This window comes from Petaurus breviceps, unplaced genomic scaffold (genome assembly GCF_028583685.1).
Source record: "Petaurus breviceps papuanus isolate PSGF00001 unplaced genomic scaffold, PetGlider_PUasm1.0 41, whole genome shotgun sequence".
Lineage (NCBI taxonomy): Eukaryota > Metazoa > Chordata > Mammalia > Diprotodontia > Petauridae > Petaurus > Petaurus breviceps.
In genome coordinates this window covers 8,679,178-8,699,772 of record NW_027186320.1, presented here as the reverse complement: position 1 = coordinate 8,699,772, position 20,595 = coordinate 8,679,178, and the positions used below count along the sequence as shown (strand labels likewise).

The 20,595-nt window shown below is 36.4% G+C and overlaps 1 protein-coding gene and 1 pseudogene across 2 annotated transcripts in view; one reads left to right on the top strand and one right to left on the bottom strand.

Moving 5' to 3' along the window:
- Positions 1-20,595, bottom strand: part of LOC138171080 (cadherin-10) — a 313,231-nt gene that overhangs the window by 147,400 nt on the left and 145,236 nt on the right. The window lies entirely within an intron of this gene.
- On the top strand, positions 17,826-19,376 carry LOC138171063 (poly(rC)-binding protein 2-like; annotated as a pseudogene).

Below are 20,595 nucleotides of genomic sequence, written 5' to 3'. Positions count from 1 at the left end.
ACCTCATGTTCCAAAGGAGCATAGGAGTAGATAATGGTAGAAGACATTGCAGTGATGACGAGGAAGGGAAAAGGGAGAGCTCTTCGTAAATATTGTCAACTTTTTCAGTGAAATATATACCAGGCATCTCATCTGAAAGGGTTAGGGTAGAAGGAGTCATGGGAGGCTTGAGAAGTGATAAAAAAGTTTTAGAAAATCCACCATGGTAATTGGCATTATGAGTTAATTAGGGATGTGTAAAAGGGTTGTTTTGCTGCAACAAAGAACCAGTTAAAATAATTTAATATAAATATCATGTTTTCATGATTTTTTCCATCATCTTTTAGCAGCATGTGAGTGGAAGTGAAGGTTGGTTCTTCTTTACACAACAAAAAAGGGATTAGCTTGCATTTACATAGTGCCTGACGGTTTGCAAAGTACTTTAAATATGTTTACCTCACATCTACCCTCTTAGGTAGACTTTTTATTATACTCAATTTACAGATGAGGAAACTGAGATTAAAAAGGTTCATTGATTTTCCCAGTATCACACAACTAATCAGTGTCTGAGGCAGGATTCAAATTCAGCTCTTTCTGATTCCAAATCTAGTACAATAGATCTTAGCTGCAAATGGAAGTATATACACACATATGGAACATGCAAATGTGTATATAGGTGTATATATGCACATGTACACAAATGCCTGCATAGATATTTCTGCATAATATATTGATATGAATGAATATAAATACATAAAAATGTGCATTGAACATGTACAGGTGAGCATTTATACACATAAATTCACACATATCAATTAGATAGATCAATTGACAGGTAGATAGATTCAGTGATTATTAAGAATATTTTATACTCTATGCAAATTACTCTTTTAGGTGCTGGGGGAATAAAGAAAAAGATAAAAATAGCCCTTAACCTCAAGGGACTCAAATTCTATCAAAAAATTGTGCACAGAAAATGAATATGAAATGTATATAAATACCAAATACTAAGTAATTTGAGGGAAGGCACTAATCAGTGGGAGCAATAAGAAAGGTCTTCTGTAGTAAGTAGGTTGTATTTGAACTCAGTCCTTAGGAATTCTAAGATGCAAAGATGAAAAGAGACAACATTCCAGGAATGATGGTTTGCCTGTGCAAAGACACAGAAGTGAATAATAGAATGTCATAGGAACATCTATGGATATAAATATGGATGAATATATGGATATAATTGATATAGAGGTAGCAAGAGAGGGGTAGAGGCAGAGATATGCATCAACAAATTTTAGCTTTAGTTTGCATGACACTCTGGAAAATTCTGCACCCCTATTTTGCATTCATCCTTGTTTACCCACACCTTTTTTTTTGAAGATGAAACCAAGACATTTATTCAAACACCAGAAAGCCAAATCCATCATAGTAACAAAGAAGACTATACACACTGCCAATGCAGGGAGCACTGGGACCCCAACTGTTCTTTTTTGTTTGTTTGTTTTGATATTTTTTAATTTTTAACTTTCAACATTCATTTCCACAAGATTTTGAGTTGCAAATTTTCCTCCCTGCCTTTCCCCTACCCCCATACAAAAATAGTGAGCCTACTGAATACCCTTTTCCCCAATCTGCTCTCTCTTCTATCCTCCCCCATGGCCCCTCTAACATCAGGGCAAGACAGATTTCTATACCACAGTGCCTGTATAACTAATTTCCCAGTTGCATATAAAAAAGCATTTTTTTTTTACCATTTCTTTTTAAAAGTTTGATTTCCAGATTCTTTCCCTTCTTCCCTCCTCACCCCCCCTCTAGGAAGACAAGCAATTCAATATAGGTTGTACATGTGTAGTTATGCAGAACATTTACATAGTAGATATATTGTGAAAGGCTAACTATATTTCCCTCCATCCTATCCCACCTCCCACTTATTCTATTTTCTATTTTGACCCTGCCCCTTTTCAAAAGTGTATGCTTCTAACTACCCTCTCCCCCAATCTGCCCTCCCCTTTACCATCCCTCCTCCTTATGCCTCTCACCCCTACTTTCCCACAGGGCAAGATACCCAATTGAGAATTTATGTTATTCCCTCCTTAAGCCAAATTCACTGAGAATAAGATTGACCCATCTCCTTTCACCTTCCTGTTCTTCCTCTTCATTGTAACAGTTTCCTTTTGCCTCTTTTATATGACATAATTAAGCCTATTCTATCACTCCCTTTCTCCTTCTCTCACTGTCTTCCTCTCTCACTTCTTAATTTTATTGTTTAGATATCATCCCTTCCTATTCAACTGATCCTGTGCCCTCTATGTATCCATGTACACACATATATACACGCTCACATATGTATTTATATACATATACACCCTTCTATATATACATATATATGTATATACACACACACACTCACACACATATATTCTTGACTCTAATTTTGAAGGAATTATTTCTTCAGTGAGTTTTTGAAATCCCTTTCCCAAATGGCCAAATTTGCTTTTTAAGGTGTTCTTCTCCTCATCAGCCTTTTTGGGCCTCTCTCTTTTTTTTTTTTTTTTTGAAGGGGGAAGGCAGGGCAATTCGGGTTAAGTGATTTGCCCAAGGTTACATGACTAATAAGTGTTAAGTATTTGAGGCCGGATATTGAACTCAGGGCCTCCTGACTTTAGGGCCAGTGCTCTATTCACTGTGCCACCTAGCCACCCCTTTTTTGGTCTTCTTTTGCCGTTTGAGTTAGTATATTTTTTAAGCTGTTATTTTCTTCAGTATTTTGGGGGTCTCCTTTAGCAGGCTGTTGACACACTTTTCATGATATTCTTGCATCATTCTTATTTCTCTTCTCCATTTTTCCTTCACTTCTCTTGTTGGTTTTCAAAATCCTTCTTGAGCTCCTCCATGGCCTATAAGCTGTTCATATTTTTCTTAGAAGCTTTTTATGCAGGAGTTTTACCTTTGTTGACTTCTTCTGGTTCCATGATTTGATGCTTTTTGTCCCCCAAAAATGATTCTATCGACTGATTTGCTTCCTCTGCTTGCTCATCTTGTGAGCCAATTATTTGACTTTTGAGCCTTTTGCCACAGCAGAACTCTGCTTCCAGAGTGGAGAGAGCTTTGTCCCAAATTGATGGGGGTAATTGCATATGTTGTCAGAAGTCTAAGGAGGGCTCCCTCTGTACAGCCACAATAAGCTCTGACACACTGGCATTTCTCACCCCAGGATCACCACATGAGACACTGACCCAGATCCAAGCAAGTCAAAGAAGAAGTGATTGCTCTCTGATTGATTGTTTGATCCCCCTATGATCTGTAGGGCAGGAACTCTGGAGGCAGACACATAGCCACCACACCTCTGCCATCTCTTGCCCTGGGGGCAGGGGATAGACCACTCTCTTCCATCACCCAGCTCCAACAGAATTCCCCAATGACCTTTTACATTCTCTTTGGTGCTTATGGGTTGAAAATTTTGGAAACTACCACAACTGCCAGTGATTCACTCTCCTAAAGTCTGCTCTGGCCCATCTGGGCCACTGTTCTGGGCCACCCCAATTCTGGGCCAGTGTGGCTCATGCAGGACTGTGGTTGGCTCCCAGCTCAGTGAAATAGACCCTTCCTGTCAGCTTGCCAGGCTGCCTTCAGCAGGAGATTTCTTTCTTCCTGTCACTTTGTGGGTTCTGTAGCTCTAAAATTTGTTTACAATCATATTTTACAAGTATTGGAGGTGGTTGGTTTGGGAGTTCATGCAATTTCCTGCTCCTACTCCCACACCTTCTTGCATGTTTTCTAGATGCCCTTTTAAAATCTGATGTTATAAGAAAATTCTTCTGTAGTCAAATCATTGTCTTTATCTTCTCCTTTTCTTATTTTTAGGTCTTTTGTAATTTTTATGTCAGAATTTAGTACTTGAAGTAAACTCATGCCAGTTATTTCTATCACTTTTGTGAGCTTTGAAAAATTACATGTAAGGGAGACTGATAAAGAAATTTCCATAAACTAACTCTCTCTCTCTCTCTCTACATATATATATATATATATATATATATATATATATATATATATACCAGAATGTTTATTTAATAAGCATTTATGTTCTCCTGTATGTACTTACAAAAATGATTGAAAAATGAAACAAAATGTAATGAAAGAAAATATTGTCAAGTAGAAGAAATTCCCACTTGACTATGTCCAAAAGTATATTTCATTTGGAATTTTGACTCTACCATGTAATCAGTTTTATATGTTTATCTTTTGCTCTACATTAAATAGACTCCTCTGATCACCTCCTTCTCCACACCCAGTACTGTCAGACTAACTCCTTTGTTCCATTCTTCGGCTTTTATAATGTCACAGACTGCAGTCATTTTAAATATTTCCATGGAAACACATTGTGACCTTTCTGTTGAGAATCAGGACAAAAGTAGGAATTCCTTAAGATATTCTCTGTTTCTAAAAAACAAAACAAAGCAAAACAAACAAAAAAAAACACTGAGTTTTTGAAAAGTCTAGAATTTACTGAATACTCTGTTTTGAACTGACAGCCTCCAGTTGGTGTCAAGATAATCAGTCTCCTAAGACTTTTCTCCATGACACTAAACACATTTTTATTTCAGTTTACTAATTTCTAAAAAGTCAGTGTTATATGACCTCTAGGCTCTTTTCTAGTTCTGTCTTATTCTTGTAAGAAACAACTTATTTCCTTTCTTTTTATCCTGCCTTTTATTCTTGCTATAATATTTTCTCTTAGGAAAAAGTCCAGTGAAATTAAAGAACTTATTCAGCTAATAAATGTTAATTCAGATCATATCTGAATCTCAAACAATGGACATAGAAGGAGAAAAATACAGAACTCCTAGCTAGGAGGATGTATCACTCACAAAGAGTACAAAACTATCATTGAGGCAAGATGTGGTAAAAGTAGAAGATTTCAATTCTAATTATTTGCTTGAGCTTTGTCTTCCTTAAAAAATAGGAAATCTGAAGAAGTCTTGACCTTCCAACAATTTAATTTTATCAGAAGTAGGGGAGGTCATGGCAAAAACTTCTAAATAAGTTTTGTTTCTAATTCATGAATTTATGTTCTCTCTCTTTTTAACCTACTTTCCTTTTTGGGGGTCTTCTAACTTCTGTCACATAGATTGTTGATTTTGTTGGAAATTACTTCTTTAGATTTGATCTCACAACTAATAATGCACCTTATTTTTCTTTTTTCTTAACTCAATTTAATCAAATAGGGAGCAAGATGGAGGAGTGAAAGCAAGAACTTGCTTAAGTTCCCTCTCCAACCACCTCCAATACCTGTAAAATATGACTCTAAACAAATTTTAGTGCTACAAAACCCACAAAATGACAGAAAGAAACAAATCTCCCACTGAAGATAGCCTAGTAGGCTGACAAGAAAGATCTATCACACCTAACTGTGAGTAGAACACAATCCAACTTGAGCCATGCCTTCCCAGACCTGTGGCACAGACTAGCTTAGAGCAGACTTCAGGAGAGTGAATCACTGGCAGCTGTGGCAGTTTTCAGACTTAGCCCATAAACACCAAAGAGAAATTAAAAGGTCAGTGGGGAACTCTGGTGTTCCTGGGTGAGAGAAGAACATGGTCAGGCCCCTGCCCTTGGGGCGGCAGAGGTGGCAGTCGATGCAACTGCTGCCACTGAGGTTGCTTCCAACTCCAGGCCTACATATCATAGGGGGACCAAGTAACTGTCCAGAGGGCAATTGCAGTAATCTCTTGAGGCAGGATTCTCTTGATTTGCCCTGGTTGGATCTGGGTCTCAGTCATTGTGGTGGTCCTGGGGTGAGGAGTACTGGTGTGGCAGACCTTGTTGAGACTGAGGAAAGAAAGTCCTCCTCACAGTTCTGAGACAGGTGCCTGGATGGAGCTCTGAGAACAGCTGTGCAAAATTCCAGATATTTGAGACACAGCACTCTCCACTTTGGAAGCACAGCTCTACTGTGGCAAAGAGCTCAAAAGTCAAGTAATTGGTGTAAGGTCATGTGATTTAAAGATCTTACATGCCCTTTGAATTTGCTGAGATAGCAGGAAGGGGTGGGACAAGAGGAAGTGGAAGCCAAGCTAAAGTGCCTGCAGTGACTGGAAGCCTAGTGGCAGTGGTAGCAGCATCAGCAGCATGGTGGTGGCGGCTAAGTGAACGCCTTCCTTTTTTGAGCCAACAGAATTTCTGCTAAGGACTCCTGGTGAGGAAAGGAACTGTGGGGGGCCGGAGCTGCTGGGAGCATGTTTCCTGGATGCTGAGCAGTTGCACTGAGTGGGGAGACTAGGACCTTTGCCTGAGGTAGCCTGTTCTGCTTTGAAGGTTTAATAATGTGGGTGTTTACTACATTAACTATGTGTGCCAACTTCATAACTACTGTGATGGTTTTGACTTCCTGATTTGGGGACCCAGTTTTCTGGTATTTGAATAAATGTCCTAGCTTTATTCCGCAAGTAGAGAGCCTTGTATATTTTGTGATTAATAACCATATCAGCATATTTACAGTTACCATAGGCAATGTGAATATTGCATTGTTGATACAATTGGCTAGCAAAAGAGCAAAGAGAGGAAACACAGTCAGACCATAGAATCGGTTTTGGGGACAAAGGTTATCAAAACATAGAGCCAGAAGAAGACAACAAAATCGAAACTTATGCATCAAAAGCCTCCAAGAAAAATGTGAATTGTTTATAAGCCATGGAGGAGCTCAAGAAGGATTTTAAAATAAAGTAGGAGAAGTGGGGGGAAAATTTGCAAGACGAGTTGGAATGATGCAAGAAAATCATGAAAAACGAGTCAGACTAACTCAAATGGCAAAAGAGGTCCAAAAAACCAATGAGGAGAAAAATGCCTTAAAAAGCAGATTTGACCAGATGGAAAAGGAATTTCAAAATCTCACTGAAAACAATAATTCCTTCAAAATTAGATTGGAAGAAATGGAAGCTAATGACTTTATGAGAAATCAAGATACTATAAAACAGATCCAAACAAATAAAAAAAAATATAAGGCAATGTGAAATATCTCATTGGAAAAACCACTGACCTGGAAAATAGATCCAGGAGAGATAATTTAAAAATTGTTGAACTACCTGAAAACCATGATTAAAAAAAGAGCCTAGACACCATCTTTCAAGTAATTATCAAGGAAAATTGCCCTGGTATTCTAGAACCAGAGGGCAAAATAGAAATTGAAAGAATTCACCAACTGCCTCTTAAAAAAGATTGAAAAAGTGTAGTCCTTGGAAGATTATAGCCAAATTCCAGAGTTGCCAGATCAAGGAGAAAATATTACAAGTAGTCAGAAAGAAACAATTTGTATTTGTGGAAACACAATCAGCATAACACAAGATCTAGCAGCTTCTACATTAAAGAAATGAAGGGCTTAGAATATGATTCTGAAGGTTAAAGGAGCTAGGATTAAAACCAAGAATCACCTACCCAGCATATTTGAGTATAATACTTCAGGGGAAAATATGGTCATTCAATGAAATAGATAACTTTCAAGCATTCTTGATGAAAAAGCCAGATCTGAACAGAAAATTTGACTTTCAAATAGAAGAAGCAAGAGAAGCATGAAAAGGTAAAGAAATCATAAGGATCTTATTAAAGTTGAACTATTTACATTCAATGTATTGTAATACATTTTTACAATTCTTTAAATTACTTTTTCTTCTCCTTTCTCGAGAATTGAGATGGGCCTAATTCATCATTAAAAAAAAGGCTTAAACATTTCTTTAACATTTTAATCTATTCCCAGTACCCATGAATCCTTTAGGAAGAGGAAAAGCAGCAGTAGCAACAGTAGGAGAAGAAAGTAGATAAAGCAAAACTCTTAATTCTGTGTTATATTTAGTTTAGTTATTTGCTGACTGCTTGAAAAAAAAAGAGTGATGAATGAATATTTCATTCTCAGATAGTTTTTTTTAAAAAAGTGAACTTCTGCCTCAAACCAGATCTCCAAAAATGATATAAGAATTTACCTTTCTGGCGAATTTCACAATTAATTACAAATATTATAGTTGCTTAACAAATAAGATTGATAAAATGGATTGAAGATGCAATGAATGAGGCATACTAGGTTATGCAAGCAAGAAGATCTTTTTATTATTTTAGACCTTTTGAGACATAATTAGAAGAGTTTGTTAATTATTGAAAACTTTCAACTTCTTTCAGAATTTAATTTAACTTAATTGTGAAAGAAAATCCTTAAATTCTTAACACAATTTCATGTGATTGTAAATAAATAAATCAAATGTCAAGGAAATACTTTTCAAATATGATATATATATATATACATATATATATATTTATATATAGTGAGAGAGCGTGATAATTTCAGCAAAGAATATGGTACAAAGTCCATCTAGGTATTGATACTTTTTTCAATATGTTCAGTAAGATAACTTGTAAATTAAGTTCTTGTTGCCTGAGATACTATTTAATGTCCTTCTATAGTCAAGTATGTTTAATAAAATGATGCATCATATCACTCATTTTCTCAGTACATTTTAACAATATATGCATGTATACATCTTTCCTATAAGATGGTATGATAATAGGGTATTAGAAAGGCAAATTATAGAAAGTGCAAAGAACTTAACTTCTTTGTCAGGTAAGAAATTAATAAACTTGATGGAATTATAGGGTAACTATAATCATCAGAAAGAGGAAGGATCAATCACACTGTTAGTCATCTTCAAAAGCATAAGGAAATTCTGTTTCTCTAAGAATTCATCACTCATAGTGCCTAAGAGAATCTGATAAAAAAAAAAAAACTCTTGAAAAGGAATCATTCTTTGTCTTTCCCTTTCCCATGATATTAACTGAAAGATTGTTTAATGGATTTATTTTAGCTTATGAACAGAGAGACTGCTTGCCTTATTATCCCAGGAATTCAGACAATATTCTGACAGTTATGCCAGTATTATAAAGAAAATTGAAAATATAAAAATAGAAATATTAAAAATTTCAAAATAATTTATTTTGGATTATCAATTTGGTTGCCTAGGTCACATATGCTATTGTCTATCACACTTTAATTTTGAGAAATAATGGCTAAATGTAAAACCAAAACTAAAACACAAATGTACAGTGCATCATCAAATCACTAAAGGTAAACTCATTACTTATGCCTCCTCCTCTGTAAAGGATTTTGTAGTTCTGAAGAATAAGAAAAATGTTTTGTATCAAAGTTATTGAAAGATGATTATGCATCTTATTTTTTTTAATCATTTCTGGTCAATAGCACATAATACTGTGCTATTCCAAGAGAGATTATTTTTAACATTTTCTGCTATAAATCAATTTTACAATTTTGTATTTGATGTTTATGAGTACAAATAAAAAGAGAGATGTAGATGTAGATGTAACTATATACTTGGATATTTCATAGTGTAGATTTAATCCTCTAACAAGGCCAAATATGGTGACATAGATTTAGAATTAAAAGGTACCATAAAGGGCATCATATCCAACCACTTCTCTTACAAATAAGTAAACAGAGGTCTATGTAGGTTAAGTGTCTTGAAAAAGCTCACAGTTAGTGATCAGGATTTAAATACAACTTCTCTTATTCCAAATTCATAACTATTCACATCACATCTTGTCAAGCTTCTTATTTTTGTTGTTTGTTTGCTTTTTAAATTTTTTTTCTCTTTTATTTCGGTACTTTTAAATGACTTAGAATCTATCAAAAAGTTCTGAAACATCTTACTTCTGGTGTGTTTATCTAACATTATCACAATTTTTAAAAATCCCCATGTGTAAACTATGATAGGGTACCTAGCACAATGGATAGAATACCAGGCCTGGAGTCAGGAAGTCTTATCTCCTAAGTTCAAATCTAGCCTCAGACATTTACTAGCATTGTGACCCAGGGCAAGTAATTTAACTCTATTTGCCTCAGTTTTCTTATTTGTAAAATGAGCTGGAGAAGAAAATGGAAAACTACTCCAGTGGTTTCTTTGCCAAGAAGACTCCCAAATAGAGTCACAAAGAATTGGATACGACTGAAAATTGACTGAGCATCAACAACAAACTATGATGTTCTATTCTAGAAATTAATTCAGATTTTTTCTCCCTACTATATTCAGTCATTTTTGCTTAATTAAAAAAAAACAGGAAAAGCAGACTGCATTTTAGAGAGCTTCAAGTGCAAGCCATGATATATATATATATATATATATATATATATATATATATATATATATGTAATCTGCAGTCTTCTACTCTGCTCCTGTTGGCTTATTTTTTCCAGTTTGTTATTAAACAGGAGGGTGGGAAAATATGTTTATATATTTGGGAATAAGGTCCAGCTGTCATCAGAGCACATGGTCTGCTATTAATTGTGGCTTCTAATTCTGGCTCCTTGTTTTTAGTTCATGGACTCATGTTTCCCTAGGAACACTGAATTAAGGCATTTGAAATGCTATATTGAGAGAAACTTTTGCTCCATCACCACCCCCTCAATTGAAATCTGCTATTGTTCTATTTAGCTCCATTTAAGAAAAAAGAAGCCTCAATTTGAAAATTGTCTACTAATTAATCAAATACATTAATTATTTTTGCACACTCTTCCCAACAAAATAAAACAAAGGTTAACAATATTTATGTCTAGACTTTTAATTATTCTGTTCTAAGCCTATCCAAGGTTTACTGGGTTTATCATAGTTTACTGGGTTTACTACTTAAAGTGATGGGATCAGTAATTCATTCAATAAATGTTTATTAAATACCTTCTGCGGGCTAGTCCCTGTGCTAGGTGCTGGGAATACAAGAAAGGAATTATATATAACCATTATTCTCTAAGAGTTCACAGTCTACTGAGGGAAAAAGATGCATACAACTATGTAAAATATACTATATATGGGATAATTTAAAGATAATAAAAGAGGGGAGAAAAGGAGGATTTACAAAAGGCTTTTTGTTAAAAGGTGAAATTTCAGCCGGAATGTGAAGATATCCAAGAAAGGGTTAGTTAAAGAGATAGTTAGGATGGGAGGGAGAGAAATCAAGACCTGATGACAGTCACTGAAAATTTAAGAAAGATGGAGTATCTTGTATAAGGACCAGCAAGCATGCTAATGTGAATAGATCTCATAGTAAGTGTGTTCTTGAACAAAGTATAAGAAATGTGTAAAAAAGGTTTTGAATGCCAAAAATTTATTCTATGCTTGATGCTTAAAGTGATGAGCTACTGGAATTTATTAAGTAGGGAGTTGACATGGTCAGACCTGTGCTTTAGGAAGATCACTTGGACAGTTGAGTGCAGAGTAAATTAGAGTGGACAAAGACTTGTGGTAGGAAGAATAATGAACAGGGTATTATTATATGGACTGGAAGTGAAGTTTTCTACAAAGGCGCAAAAGTGAGAAAGGACTTTAAACTTTGTTGATCATTGAGAACTTCACAAAGTTTGCAAAGCACCTCATATTCATTATCTCATTTGAATGTAGGTACAATAGCTATTACCCATTTTATAGAGGAAGAAAATGAGACCCAGGAGATTAATGGGTCTGCTTATACACTGACTTCTATAGTATTTATTTTAAATTCAGGAACACTTATATAATGCTTCTAAATCAGTAACGCTGGTAGAGTACTGGTTCCTGAGAAATAGCTTTTTATTTCATTAAGTTTGAAGTTATTTTTTTAATACAGTGTCCTCAGTGAATTCCAGCCCACTTTCCTCTTCTTGTTCAATTCTGGACTCAATTTATTAGTTATCATTATTGGACATGTTAGATACATTATAAATAAATTCTATAGCTTGCTCATTCTATTGCTTGATAATCTGGGAAATAAAATTTCTTTTTCCACTTCCATCCTCTGTGGATGGGCACCTAGGTGGCACAAAGGATAGTGTTGGGTTTCGACCAGGAAGACCTAAGTTCAAATCTAATCTCACACGTTAGAAACTGTCTGATTTTGAGCAAGTCACTCAATCAATTTTCCTCAACTGCAAAATGGAAATAGTGATAGCACCTCTCTCACAGGGTGGTTGTGAGGAACAAATGCATAGTCCTTGGAACATAGTAGGTGCTGTTAATGCTGCTATTATTATTATTGTTTTTGTCATTGTTTCATCCAAACTCATGAGTGGTTACAGATCACTTCTAGCCAATTTTAATTTTTGTACATTATTTACTTATTTTAACTTTTCATATTCCTACTTCCTTACCAATGTGTTCAATAAAATTTGTCACCTGTTCTTACTTTTGTGTTGAAGTTATTAACTATCAAATATATGTTGTTTTAATTTGGATTATCTTATGGAGTACTTTGTTGAAAGTTTTAAAATTTTCTTCCTCTTCACCTGATGTTGGTGATTAAACTACTAGTATTTTCATGTAGGTATTTTACAAATACATATGGACACAAATACAAGAAGAACAAATATTTCATGGCATTTGGAATAGGTAAGTGGTCCAGTGGATAGTGAATGGGTCTGGAATCAGGAAAACCTCAATTCAAACTGTCATGATTGAAATTAAGGTAAACTGAAGCATGGAGTTCTGAGAATTGTCAATTTAGTAATAAAAAAGGAATTTATTAAGGAGGAGGGTCAATGTCTACCTCAGCTATATAGCTTCCAGACTTAAAAATAATGGCAGATATCTTAGTATTTACCCAAGAGTTCATGATATAGAAGATGTTGACCCTTCCTTTTAATTACAATGACTTATGATCAAGCTCACCTTTAAACTAGCTCAGAGAGGGAAGCTAAATTCTTGAAGTTAACTAAAGGACACAGAAGGGGATTTAAGTAGATAATAGAATGATTTACAGTATAAAATCAATACAACATAGAATCAATTACAAAGTAGAATTAATTTGCATTTTTCAAAATCTGACTTCAGACATTTACTAATTGTGTGATTTGGAGCAAATAACCTCTGTTTGCTTCAGCTTCCTTATCTATAAAAATTGGGATAATAATGGCACCTATCTCTCACAGTTATTGAGAGAATCAAATGAGCTAATAACTGTAATATGTTTAGCATAGTGTCAGACACATAAGTGCTACACAAATTCTAGGTATTTCTAAAATTTTTTCTGGAAATAATATTTTACTTTTTCTAATTACATATATAGTTTTCAGGATTCATTTTTATAAATTTTAAGTTCCAAATTTTTCTCCTTCCCTTCCTTCTCCCATCACCAAGACAGTAAGCAATCTGATATAGGTTAAACATGTACAATCATGTTAAACATATTTCCACATTAGTCATATTGTAAAAGAAGAAATAGAACAAAAGGATAAATCCATAAAAACAAAAGAACAAAAATCAAAGAAAAAACCCCAGTATAAAATAGTATGCTTAGATATTTATTCAGATTTCATAGTTCTTTCTCTGGATGTGGTTAGAATTTTCTGTCATGAGTCTTTTGGAATTGTCTTGGATCTTTTTTATTTTTTTTCTGCTGAGAAGAACTTAGTCAATCACAGCTGTTCACTGCACAGTGTTGCTGTCACTGTGTACATTATTCTCCTGATTCTGCTGACTTCACTCAGCATTAGTTCATGTAAATACAGGTTTTTCTGAAATCTGCCTGTTCATTTTTTATAGGAAAATAGTTTTCCATTACATTTGCATGCCACAACTTGTTCAGGCATTCCTCAGTTGATGGGCATCTTCTTAATTTCCAATTATTTGCCACCACAAAAACAACTGTTACAAATGTTTTTTCTACATATGGGTCCTTTTCCCTTTTTATGATCTCTTTGGGATACAGATCAAATAGTAGAAATGCTGGATAAAAGGGTATGTATAGTTTTATGGTCGTTTGGGCATAGTTCCAAATTGCTCTCCAGAATGGTTAATCAGATCAAAATGCACCAACAATACATTGTGTCCTGGTTTTCCCATATCTTCTCTAGCATTTATAATTTTCCTTTTCTGTTATATTAACTATTCTGATAGGTGTGAAGTGGTACCTCAGAGTTGTTTTAATTTGCATTGCTCTAATCAGTAGTGATTTAGAGCATTTTTTCCCATGATTATACATAGCTTTAATTTCTTCCTCTGAAAACTTCCTGTTCACATCCTTTGCCTGTTTATCAATTGTGGGATGACATATTCTAATATATTTGACTCAGTTCTCTATATATTTTAGAAATGAAGCCATTATCAGACATAATTGTTAAAATTGTTCCCCATCTTTGTGTTTCTTTCTGATCATTTTTGTATTGTATTTTTTTTTTGTAATGCTAGTTATGATTATCGTGAAATGATATTACTTGTTCCTTTTTGGTTACATAAAGACAACGACTCTTGGTTCCTTTATTTGCCCATTTAAAGAGTACCTGTGAATTATTATTTTGATTAGCTTCATTTTTTAAAAAACTTGATTTTATTTATATTGCTGGTGTTGATGTAGGGTGACATTTTTTTCAGATCTTTGTGTAGCATCTCTGTAATGGAAAACAGAGATTTAGATGATCGGTAACTAACCGATCATCTAAACTAACCCTAACATTTAGATGATCGGTAACTATTTGAATGTAATCTAGAAAGCCTGTGACTCTTAAAACTGGTCCACTCCCTTTTTTTACATTTTGTTTTTGGAGGTCTCTTTGTTTCATGGGCTACAATGATTGAAAAACATTACAAAGTAGCCAGTTTAGATGATAAGCATCTATAAGCTCAACTAAGATGGTCCTTGGAGAGAAAACTTAACCTTTTGCTAAGTGCCAGACTTTCCATCAAAATAAAATCTGTTAGGGTCCATACTCTTTTGGCATAGCTTTCAAGAGAGATTTGTCAATTGCAGTGGTCATTCCCACACTACCATGACACATTAGAGTGATATTTTTAGTGATTTATTAATTGTGTAATTGGATAATAATTATGCAATTGGATAATTGTGTAATTACAATGGATGTAAAACAGTATAAGAAGCTAGGTATTTGTTTGTGGGAGTTTTAGGGATGCGCGCTTTGATTTATAGCCTCAGGGTCAAGGATCTTCAAATCATGACCTCCAATCTTTAGTGTAGTTGTAGCGCCAACATAAATGAATGAATGAAAAAAAAAAAGTACCTGCTATGTGAAAAGCACTATGCTAAGATTGGGAGATGATGTCTCTTCCATTAGACTGTTACATCCTTGAGGGTTGGAAAATTTTGTGCCCTTTGTTGTATTCCAAACAGTACAATTCCTGGCATATGGAAGGTACTGAATAAATGCTTGTTGATTTACTAACTTATTTAACATTGATTTTCTAAAACAGTTCCCCCACTTCAATACTTCATTAATAATTCGTTAGTATGCCTGTCTTTACTCAATCCTCCTAATATTATTTCTATATATTATCATTTTAGTACATTTACTAGATGTGAAATGCAACCTCAAGGTTGTTTTGATGTACAATTCTCTTATTATTAGTGATTTAGAACATTCTTTCAGGTAGTCCTTAATTGCAGTTCTTCCTATAAGAATTTTTATTCATGTCATTTTACCACTCATCATATAGGACATAAGGATCTTTCTAGCTTTACTAGAAAAATTACTAACAATTTTGTCTGGGGTAAAGTTGGGGGCCAGGGGTGGGATGAATAATAAACTAAAATCATTCATGCAGACATTATCAAAGATGAGGAGCAGGGGAGGGGTTGACTGCATAGAAGACAATTTGCCCTGCCTTGATTAAATGCTGCCAGGAAACCACTTAATACAATAACCAATCAAATAGAGAAGGAAAGGGGAAAGAGGTGGAAAAGAATCAATGAAGCTATTACATTTCAATCACAGCATAATCATACTGGCCACCACTTAGGATTAGGTAAAGATGAGTAGCATTGGTAGAAAGGAACAATGAAGAAGACCACACTCTTGCTGGAACAGAAAGAAAATCCACAAGCCTTGGTTATAAGGCAAGAATAACTCACCCCACCTGGAAGGGTTATTGACCTTGAACAAAACTCATTTGCCATTTATGTCATCTCAGTTGACACCCAATCTAATGTTCTGTCTGTTGAAGTATACCACCTCTCCTAATGAAACAAGATCAAGTCAGAGTGATTACCCTCTGAATGGTTGCTTGGTCCCCCTATGATCTGCAGGCCGGGAGCTCTGGAGGCAACCACATGGCTACGCTGCAGCTAAACTCTCAACCTGGAGCAGGGGCCAGACCATACTCTTCTCCACCCAGTTTCAACAGAATTTCCTACTGACCTTTTACTTTCTTTTGGGTTTTATGGGTTGAGATATCTTGAAACTACCACAGCTGCCAGTGATTCACTCTCATGAAATCTGCTCTGACTTTTATTGGCCAGTGGTCTGGGCCACCACTAGTAGGGGCCACCCTGGGTCTGGGCCTAGGTGGCTCATGCAGGGCTGTGCTCAGCTCCCACCTTGGTGCAATAGAGTCTTTCTGTTGGCCTACCAGGCTGCCTTCAGTGGGAGATTTGTTTATCTTTGTCACTTGTGGGTTCTGTAGCCCTAAAATTTGTTTAGAGTCATATTTTGCAGGTTTTGGAGTTGGAGTGTGAGCTCAGTTAAGTTCCTGCTTTTACTCCACCATCTTGGCTCTGCTCACAATTATTTCATTTTTTTAAGGATCTCTTAAAGGACTTTTGAAGATAGATGTGACCTTGTGAGCTTTGAAACATCTATCAGGAAAATGAACCATCACAATTCCCACAGATGGAATCCATTTCAGGATTTGCCAGAAATCAGATGGTGTTGAACAAATTCTGGAATCCAGTTTTACCAAAGCAGACATCACAGTCAAGCAAAATAGAGCTACTATTGTCCATTGGCTATGATGATTAGGAAGTGAACTTTGTGATGTGATGCAGAAACTGCTTAAATTTGAGCTCACTCTCCCTCAAGGACCAGGCTAATATAAGAGATTATTTGTCGCCTGGTATGTGGGGATGCTTTGTAAATTCTGTTTTTGTTATAATTTCCTAGTATATATCTTTTTTTTAAAAGCTTATTGATGTTATGAGCTAAATGAAACTAGGGCACCAATCATAGATGGCTAACATTGGGGACAACATACCAGAATGAGAACTAAAATAGAGAGAATTAGGGAATCATCCCACCCCTTCAGAGATCACTCTAGAAGAATCCTGAAGGAGAGATGTAGCTTTTCTAGCACTGGAATGCCAATCTACTAGTATATAAGTGGGTTAGGTATGTAAATATAGAGTGTTGCTACAGTACATTGGGACCAGATGGTGAAACTTCTTAAATGTCAGCCTAAAGAGTTTGTAATTTGACATATAATGCTCAAACAAAGGTGCAACATGGTAATAATTGTGCTTTTAGAAGAGAATTTCAGTTATTGCTTGAAAGATGAATTGTAGAAGAGAGATATGGGAGATAGGGTGACCAGTTAGAAAAATTTTTAATGGTCTAGGGCAGAGGTGATGAGGGCCTTATGAAGAAAGATACCTGGGTCCAAATAACAGGAGGCATGTGTGAGATATTTGGAGAAAAAAATAATAGAATTGTAATACTAATCAAATATGAGGAGGTAGTGAAACATAAGGAATAATTAAAGATAACTGTGATTTTTAAACCCTAATAAATGGATTCATAGTTCTATCAACTAACTAGAATAGGGCCCAGACCAGCAAAGGCAGCAGTGAGAACAGTTGCAGCCACTGCCCTCTCCCACCCTCCCTTCCTCTGCCACCCTCCACCCAAGCCAGGGTCACTCTACCCCCTTCCTCCTCCACATGCCCTTCCTCCTCTGCCTGCCCATGGGTGCCTTCTAGCCTTCCCGCCCGCCCCTATTGTTCTGCCTCCGGCCTCCTACTCTTCCCTTTCCCTCCCACTCCCCCTTTTCCCTTCACTTGCCTGGCGCCCAAAGTTTTTGGCTTCTACTCCTACCAGTGACCAAAGACTTGACCACTTTACAAAGTCCAAATCTCCAGAACACTGCTCGAAATGGACAGTGTTGTGATTGAAGGTGGATTAAATGTCACTCTATCCATCCAGCTACTTATGCATGGAAAGGAAGTTGGAAACATTATTGGAAAGAAAGGAGAATAGGGACGGCCAGGTAGCACAGCGAGTAAGAGCACTGGCTCCAGTGTTGAGAAGACCTGGAGATCGAATCCCGGGCTCAGACACTTAGCACCCACCCAGAAACACCTGGCTGTGTAACCTTGAGCAAGTTATTTAACCCCATTGCTTAGGGGCAGCCAGGTGGCTCAGCGAGTAAGAGCACTGGCTCCAGTGTCGGGATGACCTGGATCAAATCCGGGCTCGGATACTCAGCACCACACCCAGAAATAATAACTGGCCGTGTAACCTTGAGCAAGTTACTTAACCCCGATTGCTCTAAAAAAAAAAAAAAGAAAGGAAAATCGATCAAGTAGATTCATGAAGAGAGTGGTGCGGATATCAACATCTCAGAAGGGAATTGTCCTGAAAGAATAATTACTATGGCTGGACCTACCAATGCCATCTTTAAAGCCTTTTCAATGATTATTGACAAACTGGAAGAAGACATCAGTAGCTCTATGACCAATAGTACAGCTGCCAGTAGACCCCCCCCAATCACCCTGAGGCTTTTGGTTCCTGCTAGCCAGTGTGGCTCTCTCATTGGAATAGGAGGATGCAAGATCACAGAAATTAGAGAGTACAGGGGCTCAGGTCCAGGTGGCAGGGGATATACTACCAAACTCAATTAAGCGGATCATCACTATTGCTGGCATCCCACAATCTATCATTGAGTGTGTCAAAAAGATCTGTGTCATCATGTCTCCCCCAAAGGGCGTGACCATCCCATACTGGCCCAAGCCATCCAGCTCTCCAGTCATCTTTGGAGGTGGTCAGGACAGGTACAGCATAGGCAGTGACAGTGCGAGCTTTCCCCATACCACCCCGTCCATGTGCCTCAACCCTGACCTGGAGGGACCACCTCTAGAGACCTATAACATTCAAGGACAGTATGCCATTCCACAGCCAGACTTGACCAAGCTGCACCAGTTGGCAATGCAACAGTCTCACTTTCCCATGACGTGTTGCCATGGTGGCAACACCAGATTCAGTGATTTGGATGCATCTGCTCAGACTACTTCTCATGAATTCACTATTCCAAATGACTTAATTGACTGCATAATTGGGCATCAAGGTGCCAAAATCAATGAGATTCGTCAGATGTCTGGGGCTCAGATCAAAATTGCCAATCCAGTGGAAGGATCTACTAATCAGCAGGTTACCATCACTGGATCTGCTGCCAGCATTAGCCTGGCCCAGTATCTAATCAATGTCAGGCTTTCCTCGGAAACGGGTGGCATGGGGAGCAACTAGAACAATACACTCACCCATAAGCCCCTTCTTCTGTTCACCACCCATGATCCATCTGTGTAATTTCTGAACAGTCAGCAATTCCAGGTTTTAAATAGTTTGTAAATTTTCAGTTTCTACACAACTTTTATCATCCACTTGTGATTTTTTTTAATTACAGTGTTTTAAATCCTTTCTCTGTTCAGAGAAACATATTTAGTTTTCTAAGCTTCTCCCTGTTTTTGTTTTGTTTGTTCGGGGGGGTAGGGCTTATGATTTTTTTTTCTGATTTTGTCATATACATTTCAGCTTAGTTCTGAAATGTCAGGGAAACTTTCCAAAAAAAAAATTAAAAGATGGACTGGAGCTTTTCCCTTGTGAATAGAAAAATAAACTAACTAGAATAGGAATGTTGGAGAAAGGGCTGGATTTAGCATGTAAGGCAAGGAGAATAATTTTGACCATGGTGAGTAAGAATTTAAAGCTAACTATTTAATTCATTCTAATAAGCATTCAATAAAACACCCATCATCCCTGTGCAAGGCCCTCCTAAGTGTGTGGAAATACAAGGCAAAGACAAGGCAAACCAGACAAAAACTAGTATATAACTCAAAGAGCTTATATTCTGCTGTGTTTACAAGAATTAGACTCAGAGAAAATACAGACTCCTTTGAAGAGAAAGAAACACTAAACACTAGAATGGTATAGACTAGAGTTTAAATGGACCTCTGAGATTATTGACTCCAGCTCTTACAAAATGTAGTTCTAAGTGAGTTGTCCAAGATCATAAGCAGTGAATCACAGTCGTGACTCAAATCCAGTTTCTCTGACTCCAAATTCTAGATTCATCTCATTATGATTCTCAAAAGAGATAACACCTGAATAAAATAAGGATTCAGGAACTGCTAGAGATTACATGGCAGGCGTGAGGCACACCTCTGCAAAGACATGGAAGTGAGAAAAGGGATGCTCTAATTTGAGTAACAGCAAGTAGGTAAATTTGATTAGAATATATGCACAGAATGCAGAGTACATGAGAAGTCAGTGTGGCTTTTGCCAACAAAATATTTACTCGTAATTATATAAATACTTTTAAGGGCAGTACTGCCAACAGCTTACCCCATTAGCTTTGATTTTTTAAATAGGAGAGAAAACATCTCAATCAATTAGTCAACCAATAAATAAGACCTTAGATTAAGTGAAGAGTCTTTGAAAGTCATTGGATAAAGTAAAATGACACCACAAAGACATTATTTTTCAATAGGATAGAAAACTTGGTTAATCCTCCAGAGATCATTTCTAAATTACCAAGCAAGTTGAAAAAGGAAAAAAAAAATTCCAAAAAGCAGATCATATGGCTGCCAAACATATCTATGAGGGGTAAC